This window comes from Periplaneta americana, chromosome 12 (assembly GCF_040183065.1).
Source record: "Periplaneta americana isolate PAMFEO1 chromosome 12, P.americana_PAMFEO1_priV1, whole genome shotgun sequence".
NCBI classification, from domain to species: Eukaryota; Metazoa; Arthropoda; class Insecta; order Blattodea; family Blattidae; genus Periplaneta; species Periplaneta americana.
The window spans coordinates 15,791,833-15,811,978 of record NC_091128.1 but is presented as its reverse complement, the minus strand read 5'-3'; positions in this window follow the sequence as shown (position 1 = coordinate 15,811,978).

Below are 20,146 nucleotides of genomic sequence, written 5' to 3'. Positions count from 1 at the left end.
CCGAAAATCGAAAATTTTTGAAAAATTTTGGTTTCTTTAGAAAATCGAAACCAGTGATATAATACTGTTCAGTCATGTATATTAAACACTCTCTGAAAGAATTAGCACAATCGCTTGGATTTTAGAGATTTTATTAACGTTTATACAAAAATCGTGCTTTTACCACAAGAAACGACGATTTTTTACTATTGGACGATTTACACAAACAGACCCATATTCCTCCGAATGCGAACGTAAAATTGTTGTTATAAATCGGTGCTTGCACACGAATTTCACATTTTTAAAAGATATTAGACAATTCCGACGGGATTTGAATATTTAATTCACATTTATATAGCTAAACATCTCGCAAAAACGAAAATATTTGAAAGATTTTGGTTTGTGGGGAAAATGATACCCAGTGATATAATACTGTCCAATCACGTATGTTAAACACTCACTGAAAGAATTAGCACAATCGCTTTTATTTTAGAGATTTTATTAACGTTTATACAAAAATCGTGTTTTTACTGCAAGAAAGGACGATTTTTACTATTGGACGATTTACACAACAAACCCATATTCCTCCGAATGCGTACGTGAAATTGTTGTTATAAATCGGTGTGTGCACACGAATTTGATATTTTTTAAAAATATTAAACAAATCTGACGGGATCTGTAGATTTTATTCATATTTATACAGCTAAAAATCTCGCAAAAACGAAATTTTTTGAAAGATTTTGGCTTGTGGACAAAATTGAAATAAAGTGATATAATACTGTTTAGGCATGTATATTAAACTCTCTCTGAAAGAATGAGCATAATCGGTTGGAATATAGAAATTTTATTAACGTGTAAATAAATAAATCGTTGTTTTAACCGCAACAAACGTCGATTTTTACAATAGGACGGTTTACACAAACAAACCCATATTCCTCCGCATTCGTACGTGAAGTTGTTGTTATAAATCGGTGCCTGCACACGAATTTATTATTTTTCAAAGATATTTGACAAATCTGACGGGATTTGTAGATTTTATTAACATATATATAGCTAAAAATATCGCAAAAACGGAAATTTTTGAAAGATTTTGGTTTCTTTGGAAAATCGAAACTAGTGATATAATACTGTTCAATCATGTGTATTAAACACTCTCTGATAGATTGAGCACAATCGGTTGGAATATAGAGGTTTTATTAACGTTTATACAAAAATCGTTTTTTTTTTTCACCGCAAGAAACGACGATTTTTACAATTGGACGATTTACACAAACAAACCCAAATTCCTCCGCATGCCAACGTGAAATTGTTGTTATAAATCGCTGCCTGCACACGAATTTAACGTTTTTTTTAAGACATTAAACAAATCCGACGGGATTTGTAGACTTTATTCATATTTATATAGCAAAATATCACGCAAAAAAGAAATTTTTTGAAAGATTTTGGTTTGTTGGGAAAATTGAAGCAGGTGGTATAATACTGTTCAGTCATTTATATTAAACACTCTCTGAAAGAATTAGCACAATCGCTTGGATTTTAGAGATTTTATTAACGTTTATACAAAAAATCGATCTTTTACTGCAAGAAAGGACGATTTTTAATATTGGACGATTTACGCAAACAAACCCATATTCCTCCGCATGCGAACGTGAAATTTCAGTTATAAGTCGGTGCGTGCACACGAATTTAACATTTTTTAAATATATTAGACAAATCCGACGGGATTTGTATATTTAATTCTTATTTATATAGCTAAAAATCTCGCAAAAACGAAATTTTTTTAACGAATTTGCTTTGTGGGGAAAGTTGCAACCAGTGATATAATAGTGTTCAGTCATGTACATTAAACACTCTCTGAATGAATTAGCACAATCGCTTAGATTTTAGAGAATTTCTTAACGTTTATACAAAAAATCGTGCTTTAACTGCAAGAAAGGACGATTTTTGCTATTGGACGAATTACACAAACAAAACCATATTGCTCCGCATGCGAACGTGAAATAGTTGTTATAAATCGGTGCGTGCACACGAATTTAATATTTTTTAAAAATATTAGACAGATCTGACGGGATTTGTAGATTTTATTCATATTTATATAGCTAAAAATCTCACAAAAACGAAATTTTTTGAAAGATTTTGGTTTGTTGGGAAAATTGAAACAAGTGATATAATAGTGTTCAGTCATGTATATTAAACACTGTCAGAAAGAATTAGCACAATCGCTTGGATTTTAGAGATTTTATTAACGTTTAAACAAAAATCGTTGTTTTCACAACACGAAACGACGATTTTTACAATTGGACGAATTACACAAACAAACCCATATTCTTCCGCATGCGAACGTGAAATTCTTGTTATAAATCGCTGCGTGCACACGAATTTAACATATTTTTAAGATATTGACAAATCCGACGGGATTTATAGATTTTATTCCTATTTATATAGCTTAAAATATCGCAAAAACGAAAATTTTTAAAAGATTTTGGTTCGTTTGGAAAATCGAAACCAGTGAGATAATACTGTTGAATCACGTATGTTAAACACTGTCTGAACGAATTAGCAAAATCGGTTGGAATATAGAAATTTTATTAACATTTATACAAAAATCGTTGTTTTCTCCGCAAGAAACGACGATAAAACAATTGGACGATGTACACAAACAAACCCATTATACTCCGCATGCGAACGATAAATTGTTCTTATAAATCGGTGTGTGCACACGAATTTGATATTTTTTAAAAATATTAAACAAATCTGACGGGATCTGTAGATTTTATTCATATTTATACAGCTAAAAATCTCGCAAAAACGAAATTTTTTGAAAGATTTTGGCTTGTGAAGAAAATTGAAATAAAGTGATATAATACTGTTGAGGCATGTATATTAAACACTCTCTGAAAGAATGAGCACAATCGGTGGGAATATAGAAATTTTATTAACGTGTAAATAAAAAAATCGTTGTTTTAACCGCAACAAACGTCGATTTTTACAATAGGACGATTTACACAAACAAACCCATATTCCTCCGCATTCGTACGTGAAGTTGTTGTTATAAATCGGTGCGTGCACACGAATTTAACATTTTTTAAACATATTAGACAAATCCGACGGGATTTGTAGATATTTTAATATTTATATAGCTTAAAATCCCGAAAATCGAAAATTTTTGAAAAATTTTGGTTTCTTTAGAAAATCGAAACCAGTGATATAATACTGTTCAGTCATGTATATTAAACACTCTCTGAAAGAATTAGCACAATCGCTTGGATTTTAGAGATTTTATTAACGTTTATACAAAAATCGTGCTTTTACCACAAGAAACGACGATTTTTTACTATTGGACGATTTACACAAACAGACCCATATTCCTCCGAATGCGAACGTAAAATTGTTGTTATAAATCGGTGCTTGCACACGAATTTCACATTTTTAAAAGATATTAGACAATTCCGACGGGATTTGAATATTTAATTCACATTTATATAGCTAAACATCTCGCAAAAACGAAAATATTTGAAAGATTTTGGTTTGTGGGGAAAATGATACCCAGTGATATAATACTGTCCAATCACGTATGTTAAACACTCACTGAAAGAATTAGCACAATCGCTTTTATTTTAGAGATTTTATTAACGTTTATACAAAAATCGTGTTTTTACTGCAAGAAAGGACGATTTTTACTATTGGACGATTTACACAACAAACCCATATTCCTCCGAATGCGTACGTGAAATTGTTGTTATAAATCGGTGTGTGCACACGAATTTGATATTTTTTAAAAATATTAAACAAATCTGACGGGATCTGTAGATTTTATTCATATTTATACAGCTAAAAATCTCGCAAAAACGAAATTTTTTGAAAGATTTTGGCTTGTGGACAAAATTGAAATAAAGTGATATAATACTGTTTAGGCATGTATATTAAACTCTCTCTGAAAGAATGAGCATAATCGGTTGGAATATAGAAATTTTATTAACGTGTAAATAAATAAATCGTTGTTTTAACCGCAACAAACGTCGATTTTTACAATAGGACGGTTTACACAAACAAACCCATATTCCTCCGCATTCGTACGTGAAGTTGTTGTTATAAATCGGTGCCTGCACACGAATTTATTATTTTTCAAAGATATTTGACAAATCTGACGGGATTTGTAGATTTTATTAACATATATATAGCTAAAAATATCGCAAAAACGGAAATTTTTGAAAGATTTTGGTTTCTTTGGAAAATCGAAACTAGTGATATAATACTGTTCAATCATGTGTATTAAACACTCTCTGATAGATTGAGCACAATCGGTTGGAATATAGAGGTTTTATTAACGTTTATACAAAAATCGTTTTTTTTTTTCACCGCAAGAAACGACGATTTTTACAATTGGACGATTTACACAAACAAACCCAAATTCCTCCGCATGCCAACGTGAAATTGTTGTTATAAATCGCTGCCTGCACACGAATTTAACGTTTTTTTTAAGACATTAAACAAATCCGACGGGATTTGTAGACTTTATTCATATTTATATAGCAAAATATCACGCAAAAAAGAAATTTTTTGAAAGATTTTGGTTTGTTGGGAAAATTGAAGCAGGTGGTATAATACTGTTCAGTCATTTATATTAAACACTCTCTGAAAGAATTAGCACAATCGCTTGGATTTTAGAGATTTTATTAACGTTTATACAAAAAATCGATCTTTTACTGCAAGAAAGGACGATTTTTAATATTGGACGATTTACGCAAACAAACCCATATTCCTCCGCATGCGAACGTGAAATTTCAGTTATAAGTCGGTGCGTGCACACGAATTTAACATTTTTTAAATATATTAGACAAATCCGACGGGATTTGTATATTTAATTCTTATTTATATAGCTAAAAATCTCGCAAAAACGAAATTTTTTTAACGAATTTGCTTTGTGGGGAAAGTTGCAACCAGTGATATAATAGTGTTCAGTCATGTACATTAAACACTCTCTGAATGAATTAGCACAATCGCTTAGATTTTAGAGAATTTCTTAACGTTTATACAAAAAATCGTGCTTTAACTGCAAGAAAGGACGATTTTTGCTATTGGACGAATTACACAAACAAAACCATATTGCTCCGCATGCGAACGTGAAATAGTTGTTATAAATCGGTGCGTGCACACGAATTTAATATTTTTTAAAAATATTAGACAGATCTGACGGGATTTGTAGATTTTATTCATATTTATATAGCTAAAAATCTCACAAAAACGAAATTTTTTGAAAGATTTTGGTTTGTTGGGAAAATTGAAACAAGTGATATAATAGTGTTCAGTCATGTATATTAAACACTGTCAGAAAGAATTAGCACAATCGCTTGGATTTTAGAGATTTTATTAACGTTTAAACAAAAATCGTTGTTTTCACAACACGAAACGACGATTTTTACAATTGGACGAATTACACAAACAAACCCATATTCTTCCGCATGCGAACGTGAAATTCTTGTTATAAATCGCTGCGTGCACACGAATTTAACATATTTTTAAGATATTGACAAATCCGACGGGATTTATAGATTTTATTCATATTTATATAGCTTAAAATATCGCAAAAACGAAAATTTTTAAAAGATTTTGGTTCGTTTGGAAAATCGAAACCAGTGAGATAATACTGTTGAATCACGTATGTTAAACACTGTCTGAACGAATTAGCAAAATCGGTTGGAATATAGAAATTTTATTAACGTTTATACAAAAATCGTTGTTTTCTCCGCAAGAAACGACGATAAAACATTTGGACGATGTACACAAACAAACCCATTATCCTCCGCATGCGAACGTGAAATTGTTGTTATAAATCGGTGCGTGCACACGAATTTAACATTTTTTAAAGATATTAGACAGATCCGAAGGGATTTGTAGATGTTATTCATATTTATATAGTTAAAATTCTCGCAAAAACGAAATTTTTTGAAAGATTTTGGTTTGTGGGGAAAATTGAAACATGTGATATAATACTGTTCAGTCATTTATATTAAACAATCTCTGAAAGAATTAGCAAAGTCGTTTGGATTTTAGAGGTTTTATTAACGTTTATACAAAAGTCGTGCTATAACCGCAAGAAACGACGATTTTAACTATTGGAAGATTTACACAAACAAACCCGTATTCATCCGCATGCGAACGTGAAATTGTTCTTATAAATCGGTGTGTGCACACGAATTTGATATTTTTTAAAAATATTAAACAAATCTGACGGGATCTGTAGATTTTATTCATATTTATATAGCTAAATATCTCGCAAAAACGAAATTTTTTGAAAGATTTTGGCTTTTGGAGAAAATTGAAATAAAGTGATATAATACTGTTGAGGTATGTATATTAAACACTCTCTGAAAGAATGAGCATAATCGGTTGGAATATAGAAATTTTATTAACGTGTAAATAAAAGAATCATTGTTTTAACCGCAACAAACGTCGATTTTTACAATAGGACGATTTACACAAACAAACCCATATTCCTCCGCATTCGTACGTGAAGTTGTTGTTATAAATCGGTGCGTGCACACGAATATAACATTTTTTAAGAATATTAGACAAATCCGACGGGATTTGTAGATATTTTAATATTTATATAGCTAAAAATCCCGAAAATCGAAAATTTTTGAAAAATGTTGGTTTGTTTGGAAAATCGAAACCAGTGATATAATACTGTTCAGTCATGTATATTAAATACTCTCTGAAAGAATTAGCACAATCGCTTGGATTTTAGAGATTTTATTAACGTTTATACAAAAATCGTGCTTTTATCACAAGAAACGACGATTTTTACAATTGGACGATTTACACAGACAAACCCATATTCCTGCGCATGCGAACGTGAAATTTTTGCTATATATAGGTGAGTCCACTCGAATTTAACACTTTTTAAAGAAATTAGGTAAATCCGACAGAATTTGTGGTTTTTTAATCATATTTATATAGTTAAAAATCTCGCAAAAACGAAATTTTTTTAAAGATTTTGGTTTGTGCGGAAAATCGAAACGAGTGATATACTGTTCAATCATGCATATTAAACACTTTCTGAAACAATTAGCACAATCGATTGGAATATAGAGATTTTATTAACGTTTATACCAAAATCGTGTTTTTACCGCAAGAAACGACGTTTTTTACAATTGGACGATTTACACAACCAAACCCATATTCCTCCGCATGCAAACGTGAAATTGTTGTTATATATAGGTGAGTCCATACGAAGTTCACATTTTTTAAAAAATTAGAGAAATCCCACGGAATTGGTAGATTTTATACACATTTATTTAGTTAAAAATCTCGCTAAAAATAAATATTTTGAAACATTTTGGTTTGTGGGGAAAATCGAAACAAGTGATATAATACTGTTCAGTCATGTATATTAAACACTGTCTGAAAGAATTAGCACAATGGCTTGGATTTTAGAGATTTTATTAACGTTTAAACAAAAATCGTTTTTTTTACCACAAGAAACGGCGATTTTTACAATTGGACGATTTACACAACCAAACCCATATTCTTCCACATGCTAACGTGAAATTGTTGTTATATATAGGTGAGGCCACACGAATTTAAAATTTTTTAAAGAATTTAGACAAACCCCTAAGAATTTGTAGATTCTATATATATTTATTTAGTTAAAAATCTCGCAAAAACTAAATATTTTGAAAGATTACGGTTTGTGGGGAAAATCGAAACCAGTGATATAATACTGTTAAATCATGTATATTAATCACTCTCTGAAAGAATTAGCACAATCGGTTGGAATATATAGATTTTATTAACGTTTATACCAAAATCGTGTTCATACCGCAAGAAAAGACGATTTTTGCAATTGGAAGATTTACAAGAACAAACCCATATTTCTCCGCATGCGAACGTGATATTGTTGAAATATATAGATGAGTCCACACGAATTTAACATTTTTTTTAGAAACTAGACAAATCCCACGGAATTTGTAGATTTATACATATTTATATGATTAAAAATCTCGCAAAAACGAAATATTTTGAAAGATTTTGGTTTGTGGAGATTATCGAAACCAGTCATATAATACTGTTCAATCATGTATGTTAAACACTCTCTGAAAGAATTAGCACAATCTGTTGGAATATAGAGATTTTATTAACGTTTATACCAAAATCGTGTTTTACCGCAAGAAACGCCAATTTTTACAATTGGACGATTTACACAAACAAACCCATATTCCTCCGCATGCGAACTTGAAATTGTCTCTATATATATAGGTGAGGCCACACGAATTTAACACTTTTTTAAGAAAGCGGACAAATCAGACAGAATTTGTAGATTTTAATCATACATATATAGTTAAAAATCACGCAAAAACGAAATTTTTTGAAAGATTTTGGTTTGTGGAGAAAATCGAAACCAGTGATATAATACTGTTCAATCATGTATATTAAACACTCTCTGAAAGAATTAGAACAATCGGTTGGAATATAGAGATTTTATTAACGTTTATACCAAAATCGTGATTTTACTATAAGAAAAGTCGCTTTTTACAATTGGACGATTTACAGAAACAAACCCGTATTCCCCCGCATGCGAACGTGAAATTGTTATTATATATAGGTGAGTCCACGCGAATTTCACATTTGTTTAAGAAATTAGACAAATCCCACGGAATTTGCAGTTTTTATACATATTTATTTAGTTAAATATCTCGCAAAACTAAATATTTTGAAAGATTTTGTTTTGTGGGGAAAATCGAAACCAGTGATATGATACTGTTCAACCATGTATATTAAACACTCTCTGAAAGAATTAGCACAATCGGTTGGAATATAGAGATTTTATTAACGTTTATACCAAAATCGTGTTTTTACCGCAAGAGACGACGATTTTTACAATTGGACGCTTTACACTAAGAAACACATATTCCTCCGCATGCGAACGTGAAATTGTTGCTATATATCGGTGGGTCCACACGAATTTAACATTTTTTTAAGAAAGTAGACAAATCCGACGGAATTTGTAGATTTTAATCTTATTTATATAGTTAAAAATCTCGCAAAAACGAAATTTTTTGAAAGATTTTGACTTGTGGGGAAAATCGAAACCAGTGATATAATACTGTTCAATGATGTATATTAAACACTGTCTGCAAGAATTAGAACAATCGGTTGGAATATAGAGATTTTATTAACGTTTATACCAAAATCGTGCTTGTACCTCAAGAAACGACGATTTTTACAATTGGACGATTTTCACATGGAAACCCATATTTATCCGCATGGGAATGTGAAATTGTTGTTATATATAGGTCAGTCCTCACGAATTTAATTTATTTTTAAGAAATTAGAGAAATCCGACGGAATTTGTAGATTTTATTGATATTTATATAGTTAAAAATCTAGCAAAAACGAAAATTTTTGAAAGATTTTGGCTTGTGGGGAAAATCGATATCAGTGATATAATACTGTTCAATCATGTATATGAAACACTCTGTGATAGAATTAGCACAATCGGTTGGAATATATAGATTTTATTATCGTTAATACCAAACTCGTGTTTTTACCGCAAGAAACGGCGATTTTTACAATTGGACGATTTACACAAACAAACCCATATTTCTCCGCATGCGAACGTGAAATTGTTGTTATATGTAGGTGAGTCCACATGAATTTAAAATTTTTTTAAGAAATTAGACAAATCCCACGGATTTTGTATATTATATACATATTTAAATAGTAAAAAATCTCGCAAAAACGAAATAATTTGAAAGATTTTAGTTTGTGGGGAAAATTGAAACCAGTGATATAATACTGTTTAATCATGTATAATAAACACTCTCTGAAAGAATTAGCACAATCGGTTGGAATATAGAGATTTTATGATCGTTTATACCAAGATCGTGTTTTTACCGCAAGAAACGACGATTTTTACAATTGGACGATTTACACAAACAAACCCTTATTCCTCCGCACGCGAACGTGAAATTGTTGCTATATATCGTTGTGTTCACACGAATTGAACATTTTTTTGAGAAATTAGACAAATCCGACAGAATTTTTAGGTTTTATTCATATTTATATAGTTGAAAATCTCGAAAAAACGAAATTTTTTGAATGATTTTGGTTCGTGGGGATAATCGAAACTTGTGATATAATACTGTTCAATCATATATATTGAACACTCTCTGAAAGAATTAGCACAATCGGTTGGAATATAGAGTTTTTATTAACGTTTATACTAATATCGTGCTTTTACCTCAAGAAACGACAATTTTTAGAATTGGACGATTTACACAAACAAACCCATATTCCCCCGCATGCGACCGTGAAATTGTTGCAATGTATCGGAGGGTCCACACGAATTTAAAATTTTTTAAAGAAATTATACAAATCCCACGGAATTTGTAGATTTTATTCTTATTTATATAGTTAAAAATCTCGCAAAAACGAAATTCTTTTAAAGATTTTGGTTTGTGGAGAAAATCGAAACCAGTGATATAAATTTTTCAATTATGTACATTAAACACTCTATGCAAGAATTAGCACAATCGGTTGGAATATTGAGATTATATTAACGTTTATACCAAAATCGTGCTTTTACCGCAAGAAACGACGATTTTTACAATTGGACGATTTACACAAACAAACCCATATTCCTCCGCATGGGAATGTGAAATTGTTGTTATATATAGGTGAGTCCACACGAATTTAATATATTTTTAAGAAATTAGAGAAATCCAACGGAATTTGTAGATTTTATTGATATTTATATAGTTATAAAAGTAGCAAAAAAGAAATATTTTGAAAGATTTTGGTTTTTGGGGAAAATCGAAACCAGTGATATAATACTGTTCAATCATGTATAATAAACACTCTCTGAAAGAATTAGCACAATCGGTTGGAAAATAGAGATTTTATGACCGATTATACGAAAATCGTGCTTTTACCGCAAGAAACGACGATTTTTAAATTGGACTATTTACACAAACAAACCCATATTCCTCCGCATGCGAACGTGAAATTGTTGTTATGTAATAGTAATAATAATAATAATAATAATAATAATAATAATAATAATAGTAATAATAATAATAATGGTTTATTTAACCTGGCAGGGTTAAGGCCATACGGCCTTCTCTAACACTGAACCAGGAGTAAAACTGCGTTATAGAAACACTACAAATTTACAAAGTACATACAAAACTGAATAAGATAATAATAATAAAATGTAAACAACAAGTAAGAAGAAATCAGACATAATATATAACATACAGAAAGAAGGAAAAAACATAATAAAATGTGAACAGCAGGTTAAATATAAATGAGGCCTATAAAGTGTAAAAAAATAAGACAATTATTGATAATAATAATGATAATAATAATAATAATAATAATAATAATAATAAAAATAATAAATAAGAATAGTAATGATAATAATAATGATAATAATATTAATAATAATAATAATACTAATAGTAGTAATACAATCGTGCAGTACAAAGCATACAATGAATACAATATTTTTAAGTATACACTGTAAGGAAAATTATGTTTATATATAGCTCAACTTATCACATTAGAGATATACCATTATCGGAAAATATGAAAACAAAAATATAAAATAAGTTAAATATCACTAGAACATAAAAAAATGTGAATACGTGGAAACATGCAATACAACACTTGTCATAATAGTAAGTTAGTTTGGCAACTTGTCATAATATAATTTTCTACCTTGGATTTGAAAGATTTCAATGTTCGGCAGCCCTTGACTTCAGGCTGCAGAGAGTTCCAGTGACGAGAGGTAGCAAGAGTGAAAGATGAGGAATACAGAGATGATGTGTGAAGTGGAATTTCTAGCGTGTTATCGCGTTGTGACCGAGTATTAATATTATGATAGCGAGAGAGAGTATGAAAACGAGCGAATAAATAATAGGGAGATGAAGTGTGCATAATTCGATATAGGAGAGAAAGTGAGTGCAGATTTCTCCTCTCACGTAACCTAAGCCATGATAACTTCTCGAATGAAGGTGAGATATGATCATAGTATCGAACATTACAAATGAAGCGGACGCACGCGTTATGAACACGCTGTAGTTTCTGGGCGAAATCAATCCTGAGATCACTGAACAAAACGTCGCAATAATCGAAGTGAGGTAGAATGAGTGTCTGTACCAGCGTCTGTTTTAATTTAGATGGATAATGATACAATCTTTTTAGTGAATGGAGAATAGAGGATGCCTTCTTACATGTATATTTAATATGCGTATCCCAACTAAGATTAGATTCGAAATGCACTCCGAGATTTTTTACGGTAAAGCTAAACGGGATGATTGTTTTATCCAGTTTCACAGGTGTAATATTCAGGTCGTTGACTTCAGGAATTAATCTACGATTCGCGAACAGAATAGCCTGTGATTTACATGCGTTTAGGTTAAGCCCAAATTGTTGAGACCAGGAAGAGATGGAATCAAGATCTTCATTAAGACTATTAATGCTATCATTTAGTGCATCAGGACGCGCTGAAATATACAATTGAACGTCGTCTGCATATATTTGATATCTGCAGTGCTTAAATGATTTAGAAATTCCATTTATATAAATAGAGAAGAGCAAGGGGCCTAATACTGATCCCTGAGGAACTCCTGTATCTACAGTACGCCAGGATGAGAAACGATTATTAGATATGACACGCTGCTGGCGGCCAGTAAGGTAGGAGTACATCCAGGTGATAGCACTATCAGACAGGTGTAGCGTTTGTAGTTTAGTCAATAGTAGATCGAAGTCAACAGAATCAAAGGCTTTGCTATAGTCTAATAAAACTAGTACAGTAGCCTGTCGTTTATCCATGGCTGCGCGTATGTCCTCAGTAACATTCAACAAAGCAGTAGAAGTGCTATGGCCATTTCTGAATCCTGATTGTAAAGGGTCTAAAAGATTAAATTCTATTAGGTAGTCTGACAACTGCTTATGAATGATGCGTTCCAGGGCTTTTGATAAAACGGGAAGAATGGAGATTGGCCTATAGTCTTTTGCAGAAGTTGGTGAATTTACTTTAGGAAGTGGGCGTACCAAAGCTGTTTTCCAGAGTTGCGGATAAACAGACGTGATAACTGAAGAATTGAAAATATGGGTTTTTACAGGAAGCACGATATCAACTAACTTATTGATAAAGACTATGCTTATGTTGTCAGAGCCTTGTGCTTTAGATTTAATGCTTTTAAGAGCCCTTCTTACTTCAGAATCAGTAATGTGCGAGAAGAAAAATTTTTCGCGAGAAGGAGGAGGATTAGCTAGGAGAGTATTAATTGTATTTAGTTTTGACTGCTTTTCGGGTCGTATAGTGGGAGGTGAGGTAAAGTATTCATTGAGTTTATCAAGTGGTATGTTTATAACTTCAGCTTCTGATGCTTTCTTCCCTACTCCCATATCACGTAAGTTATTCCAAAGACACCGCGGGGGAATGGACGGGTCGACGAGACTCAGAGCGTGACGGCGTTTAGCATTCCTAATGCTTTGTGTGGTTTTGTTTCTAAGTTTTTTGTAGTTGTTAAAGTTTTCGGCAGATTTGTTGTTTCTGTACTTCCGGAAAGCAGCGTCACGTGACGTCATAAGATTACGAATACTGTCATTCAGCCATGGGGCGGGTCGGTGGGTGACTCGTCTCTTCTTTAAAGGTGCATGTTTGTCGAATAATTGTATTATCATGTCATTAAAGGTGGCAACTTTTTCGTCAACTGTGATTAAATTAAAAATAGTATGCCATGGCATTTGTAAGGCGTCAGAAGTTAGTTGGTCGTTGTCAATGCCTTTTAGATCTCTGTAAGCAATTACCTTAGCTGCATTTTTTGGACACTGAAGAGAGTACTCGGCAAAAATAAGATCATGACCAGATATTCCCGGAACTGGTAACTGTCCTGAAGTTAGAATTCTGTCAGAATTATTCGTAATGATTAGGTCAAATAAAGTATCGGAAGTAGGTGTGTGGTGGGTAGGACTGAGTGGAAGAATTGTTAGATTGAAAGTTTCGAACAAATTACGGAGTTGATTAGTCCCATTTGATCTGACTGCCAGAAGATTTAAATTGAAATCCCCCATAGCCAAGACATGTTCATATTGCGGTAAAAGATCGGCTAACGGGCTTTCTAAATCGGATAAATGTCCAGCTTTGGGAGGCTTATAAATAACTGCTAAGAGACATTTATGAAGACTTGCTTGTATTTCTACGAACAAATATTCGGGTCGTAATGCATCGCCTTGTGATTTTAGAATAATTTTAGGGTGCAGATCATTCCTAATATATGCACAAACTCCACCTCCTCGTTTGTATAATCTGTCATTTCTACATAAAGTATAGCCGTTTAAGTGAACGAGTGAGGAAGACAATGAGGGTTTTAGCCACGTCTCGCTAACAAGAATACATTGGACATCTATATTAGTGAAAATAGAAGAGAATTCCTGGAAATGAGGAATAATGCTTTGACAATTTAAATGTGCTATTTTCAAAGATTTGGGGTCAGGTGAGAAAGACTGCTTTAACAGCTGAGAGGTAGACAATAGAGGGGTTGGGGAGGATGACAGACAAGTGGATAGAGTTGTGGAAACAGGTTTGTCGACAGTGAGGAGGGTCGGGGAGGCTAGACGCGCCATCAGCCTGAGGGCATGCCACAGAAAGCGGGACGATATAGGCAATAGTGCCAACCTAACTAAAAATAGACTAAATTTACTGAGGTAATGTAATGCAACTAAATATAGTATTACTACAATAATTAAATAATTAGTATTAAATTATTAAACTATTACTTTCTTAATACAACAAACAACTTATGAGGAGTTGCCTTGACTTACTAATTATGTATCTCAGCCATACGGGTGATCCTTCTTTTCGTGTCGCCGCTTTTTACAATGATGACGCCGTCTTGAGTCCACACGTTGGTTTGTCCAAATTTAGTAATCGCTTCGCGTAAGATGTTGTGGCGAGTTTTCGTCAAGTCTTCACGAATTGTCCAGCCAGAATTTTTTAAATTTTCTTTTGTTTCGGAAGACCTCGCTTCTCTTCCTGTAACTAGCGAATTTCACAATTATTGGTCTGGGTCGATTCTCGTCTCTCCTACCAACTCTATGGCTCCTATCAATGTCGGCCAGACTCAAGTCCACCCCTACCTTCTCCGCCACACTAATCGCTAACACGTCGGTGTCCTCACCATTGCTCTCACCTACACCGAAAATACGCAGACACTGGCGTCGCTGGTATTGTTCTAAGTCGTCCAGTTTGTATTCTAGCTCCTCGATCCGACGATCTTTTTGCTCCAGAGCACTTTTGAAGTCACAAATTAAGTCTTTGTTGAAATCGAGATTTTTCTGGAGTTCCACCATCACTGCACTCGTCACCGCGTCCTTGATCGTGTCGGCGAGAACTCGAACCATGCCCGCGTCTTGTAGCATGTCCCGTAGCGCGTCCTTCACTACTCGTTGCACGGTAGATACAATTTCCTCGATTTTAGGGCCACGGGGAGACATGTTGATGAAATGTAAAGACAAATGTAAAGGTTAGTACAAAGAAATAAATCTGTGCTAAAAATAATTGGCCTGTGTAAAGACTCACCTGCTAAAAATCACCGTTTAGTCAAGACCTCACTCGGGTGGTTTTCACTCTCCGCCATTACTCTCCGGTGAGTCCACCCGAATTTCACTTTTTTTAAAGAAATTACACAAATCCCACGTAATTGGTAAATTTTATACATATTTATTTAGTTAAAAATCTCACTAAAACTAAATATCTTGAAAGATTTTGGTTTGTGGGGAAATACGAAACCAGTGATATAATACTGTTCATTCATGTATATTAAACACTCTCTGCAAGAATTAGCACAATCGTTTGGAATATAGAGATTTTATTAACGTTTATACCAAAATCGTGCTTTTACCGCAAGAAACGACGATTTTTAAAATTGGACGATTTACACAAACAAACCCATATTCCTAGGCAAGCGAAAGTGAAATTGTTGCTATATATCGGTGGGTCCACACGAATTTAACATTTTTTTAAAGAAATTAGACAAATCCCACGGAATTTGTAGATTTTATACATATTTATATAGTTAAAAATCTCGCAAAAAATAAATATTATCAAAAAAGGTTTTAGTTTGTGGGGAAAATCGAAACCAGTGATATAATACTGTTCAATCATGTATAATAAACACTCTCTGAAAGAATTAGCACAATCGGTTGGAAAATAGAGATTTTTTGACCGTTTATACCAAAATCGTGCTTTTACCGCAAGAAAAGACGATTTTTAAATTGAACGATTTACACAAACAAACCCATATTCCTCCGAATGAGAACGTGAAATTCCTGCTATATATCCGTGGGTCCACACGAATTTAACATTTTTTTAAGAAATTAGACAAATCACACGGAATTCGTAGATTTTATTGATATTTATATAGTTAAAAATCTCTCAAAAACGAAATTTTTTGAAAGATTTTGGTTTGTGGGGAAAATCGTAACCAGTGATGTAATACTGTTCAATCACGTATATTAAACACTCTCTGCAAGAATTAGCACAATCGGTTGGAATATAGAGATTTTATTAAAGTTTATACCAAAATCGTGCTTTTACCGGAAGCAACTACGATTTTTACAATTGGATGATTTACACAACCAAACCCATTTTCCTCCGATTGCGAACGTGAAATTTTTGTTATATATAGGTGAGTCCAGACGAATTTTACATTTTTTAAAAAAAGTTAGACAAATCCCACGAACTTGGTAGATTTTATACATATTTATTTAGTTAAAAATCTCGATAAAACAAAATATTTTTAAAGATTTTGGTTTGTGGGGAAATTCGAAACCAGTGATATAATACTGTTCATTCATATATATTAAACACTCTCTGCAAGAATTAGCACAATCGTTTGGAAAATAGAGATTTTATTAACGTTTATACCAAAATCATGCTTTTACCGCAAGAAACGACGATTTTTACAATTGGACGATTTACACAAACAAACCCATATTCCTCCGCATGCGAAAGTGAAGTTGTTGCTTTATTTCGGTGGGTCCACACGTATTTAACATTTTTTTAAGAAATTGACAAATCCCACGGAATTTGTAGATTTTATACATATTTATATATTTAAAAATCTCGCAAAAACTAAATATTTTGAAAGATTTTGGTTTGTGGGGAAAATCGAAACCAGTGATATAATACTGTTCAACCATGTATATTAAACACTCTCTGAAAGAATTGGCACACTCATTTGGTATATAAAGATTTTATTAACGTTTATACCAAAATCGAGTTTTTACGGGAAGAAACGACGATTTTTACAATTGGTCGTTTAACACAAACAAACCCAAATTCCTCCGCATGGGAATGTGAAATTGTTGTTATATATAGGTGAGTCCACACGAATTTAACATTTTTTTAAGAAATTAGACAAATCCGACCAAATTTGTATATTTTATTGATATATATATATATATATATATATATAGTTAAAAATCTCGGAAAAACGAAATTTTTTGAAAGATTTTGGTTTGTGGGAAAAATCGAAACCAGTGACATAATACTGTTCAATCATGTATATTATACTCACTCTGAAAGAATTAGCACAATCGGTTGGAATATACAGATTTTATTAACGTTTATACCAAAATCGTGTTTTTACCGCAAAAACGAAGGTTTTTAGAATTGGAAGCTTTACACAAACAAACCCATATTCCTCCGCAAGCGAATGTGAAATTCTTGCTATATATCCGTGGTTCCACACGAATTTAACATTTTTTTAAGATATTAGACAAATCGAAAGGAATTTGTAGATTTTATTGATATTTATATAGTTAAAAATCTCGCAAAAACGAAATTTTTTTAAAGATTTTGGCTTGTGCGGAAAATCGAAACGAGTGATATAATACTGTTCAATCATGCATATTAAACACTCTCTGAAACAATTAGCACAATCGATTGGAATATAGAGATTTTATTAACGTTTATACCAAAATCGTGTTTTTACCGCAAGAAACGACGTTTTTTACAATTGGACGATTTACACAAACAAAACCCATATTCCTCCGCATGCGAACGTGAAATTCTTGCTATATATCCGTGGTTCCACACGAATTTAACATTTTTTTAAGATATTAGACATATCGCAAGGAATTTGTAGATTTTATTGATATTTATATAGTTAAAAATCTCGCAAAAACGAAATTTTTTTGAAAGATTTTGGTTTGTGGGGAAAATCGCAACCAGTGATATAATACTGTTCAATCATGTGTATTAAACACTGTCTGAAAGAATTAGCACAATCGGTTGGAATATAGTGATTTTATTAACGTTTATGCCAAAATCGTGTTTTTACCGCATAAACGACGATTTTTACAATTGGAAGCTTTACACAAACAAACCCATATTCCTCCGCGTGCGAACGTGAAATTGTTGCTATATATAGGTGAGACCACACAAATTTAACATTTTTTTTTAAGAAATCAGACAAATCCAACAGAATTTGTAGAATATATTTATATTTATATAGTTAAAAATCTAGCAAAAACGAAATTTTTTAAAAAGATTTTGGTTTGTGGGGAATATCGAAAGTAGTGATATAATACTGTTCAATCATGTATATTAAACACTCTCTGCAAGAATTAGCACAATCGGTTGCAATAGAGAGATTTTATTAAAGTTTATACCATAATCGTGCTTTTGCCGCAAGAAACGACGATTTTTACAATTGGATGATTTACACAACCAAACCCAATTTCCTCCGATTGCGAACGTGAAATTTTTGTTATATATAGGTGAGTCCAGACGAATTTTACATTTTTTAAAAAAATTAGACAAATCCCACGGAATTGGTAGATTTTATACATATTTATTTAGTTATAAATCTCGATAAAACTAAATATTTTTAAAGATTTTGGTTTGTGGGGCAATTCGAAACCAGTGAAATAATACTGTTCATTCATGTATATTAAACACTCTCTGCAAGAATTAGCACAATCGTTTGGAATATAGAGATTTTATTAACGTTTACACGAAAATCATGCTTTTACCGCAAGAAACGAGGATATTTACAATTGGACGATTAACACAAACAAACCCATATTCCTCCGTATGCGAACGTGAAATTGTTGCTTTATATCGTTGGGTCCACACGTATTTAACATTTTTTTAAGAAATTGACAAATCCCACGGAATTTGTAGTTTTTATACATATTTATATATTTAAAAATCTCTCAAAAACTAAATATTTTGAAAGATTTTGGTTTGTGGGGAAAATCGAAACCAGTGATATAATACTGTTCAACCATGTATATTAAACACTCTCTGAAAGAATTGGCACAATCGTTTGGAATATAAATATTTTATTAACGTTTATACCAAAATCGAGTTTTTACGGGAAGAAACGATGATTTTTACAATTGGTCGTTTAACACAAACAAACCCATATTCCTCCGCATGGGAAAGTGAAATTATTGTTATATATAGGTGAGTCCACACGAATTTAACATTTTTTTAAGAAATTAGACAAATACGACCGAATTTGTATATTTTATTGATATATATATATAGTTAAAAATCTCGGTAAAACGAAATTTTTTGAAAGATTTTGGTTTGTGGGAAAAATCGAAACCAGTGATATAATACTGTTCAATCATGTATATTAAACACTCTCTGAAAGAATTAGCACAATCGGTTGGAATATACAGATTTTATTAACGTTTATACCAAAATCGTGTTTTTACCGCAAAAACGACGATTTTTACAATTGGACGATTTACACAAACAAGCCCATATTCCTCCACATGCGAACGTGAAAATGTTGCTATATGTCGGTGGGTCCACAAGAATTTAACATTTTTTTAAAAGATTAGACAAATCCCACAGAATTTGTAGATTATATACATATTTATATAGTAAAAAATCTCGCAAAAACGAAATATTTTGAAACATTTTTGTTTGTTTGGAATAGCGATACCAGTGATATAATACTGTTCAATAATATATAATAAAAACTCTCTGAAAGAATTAGCACAATCGGTTGGAATATGGAGATTTTATGATCGTTTATACCAAGATCGTGTTTTTACCGCAAGAAACGACGATTTTTACATTTGGACGATTTACACAAACAAACCCATATTCCTCCCCATGAGAACGTGAAATTGT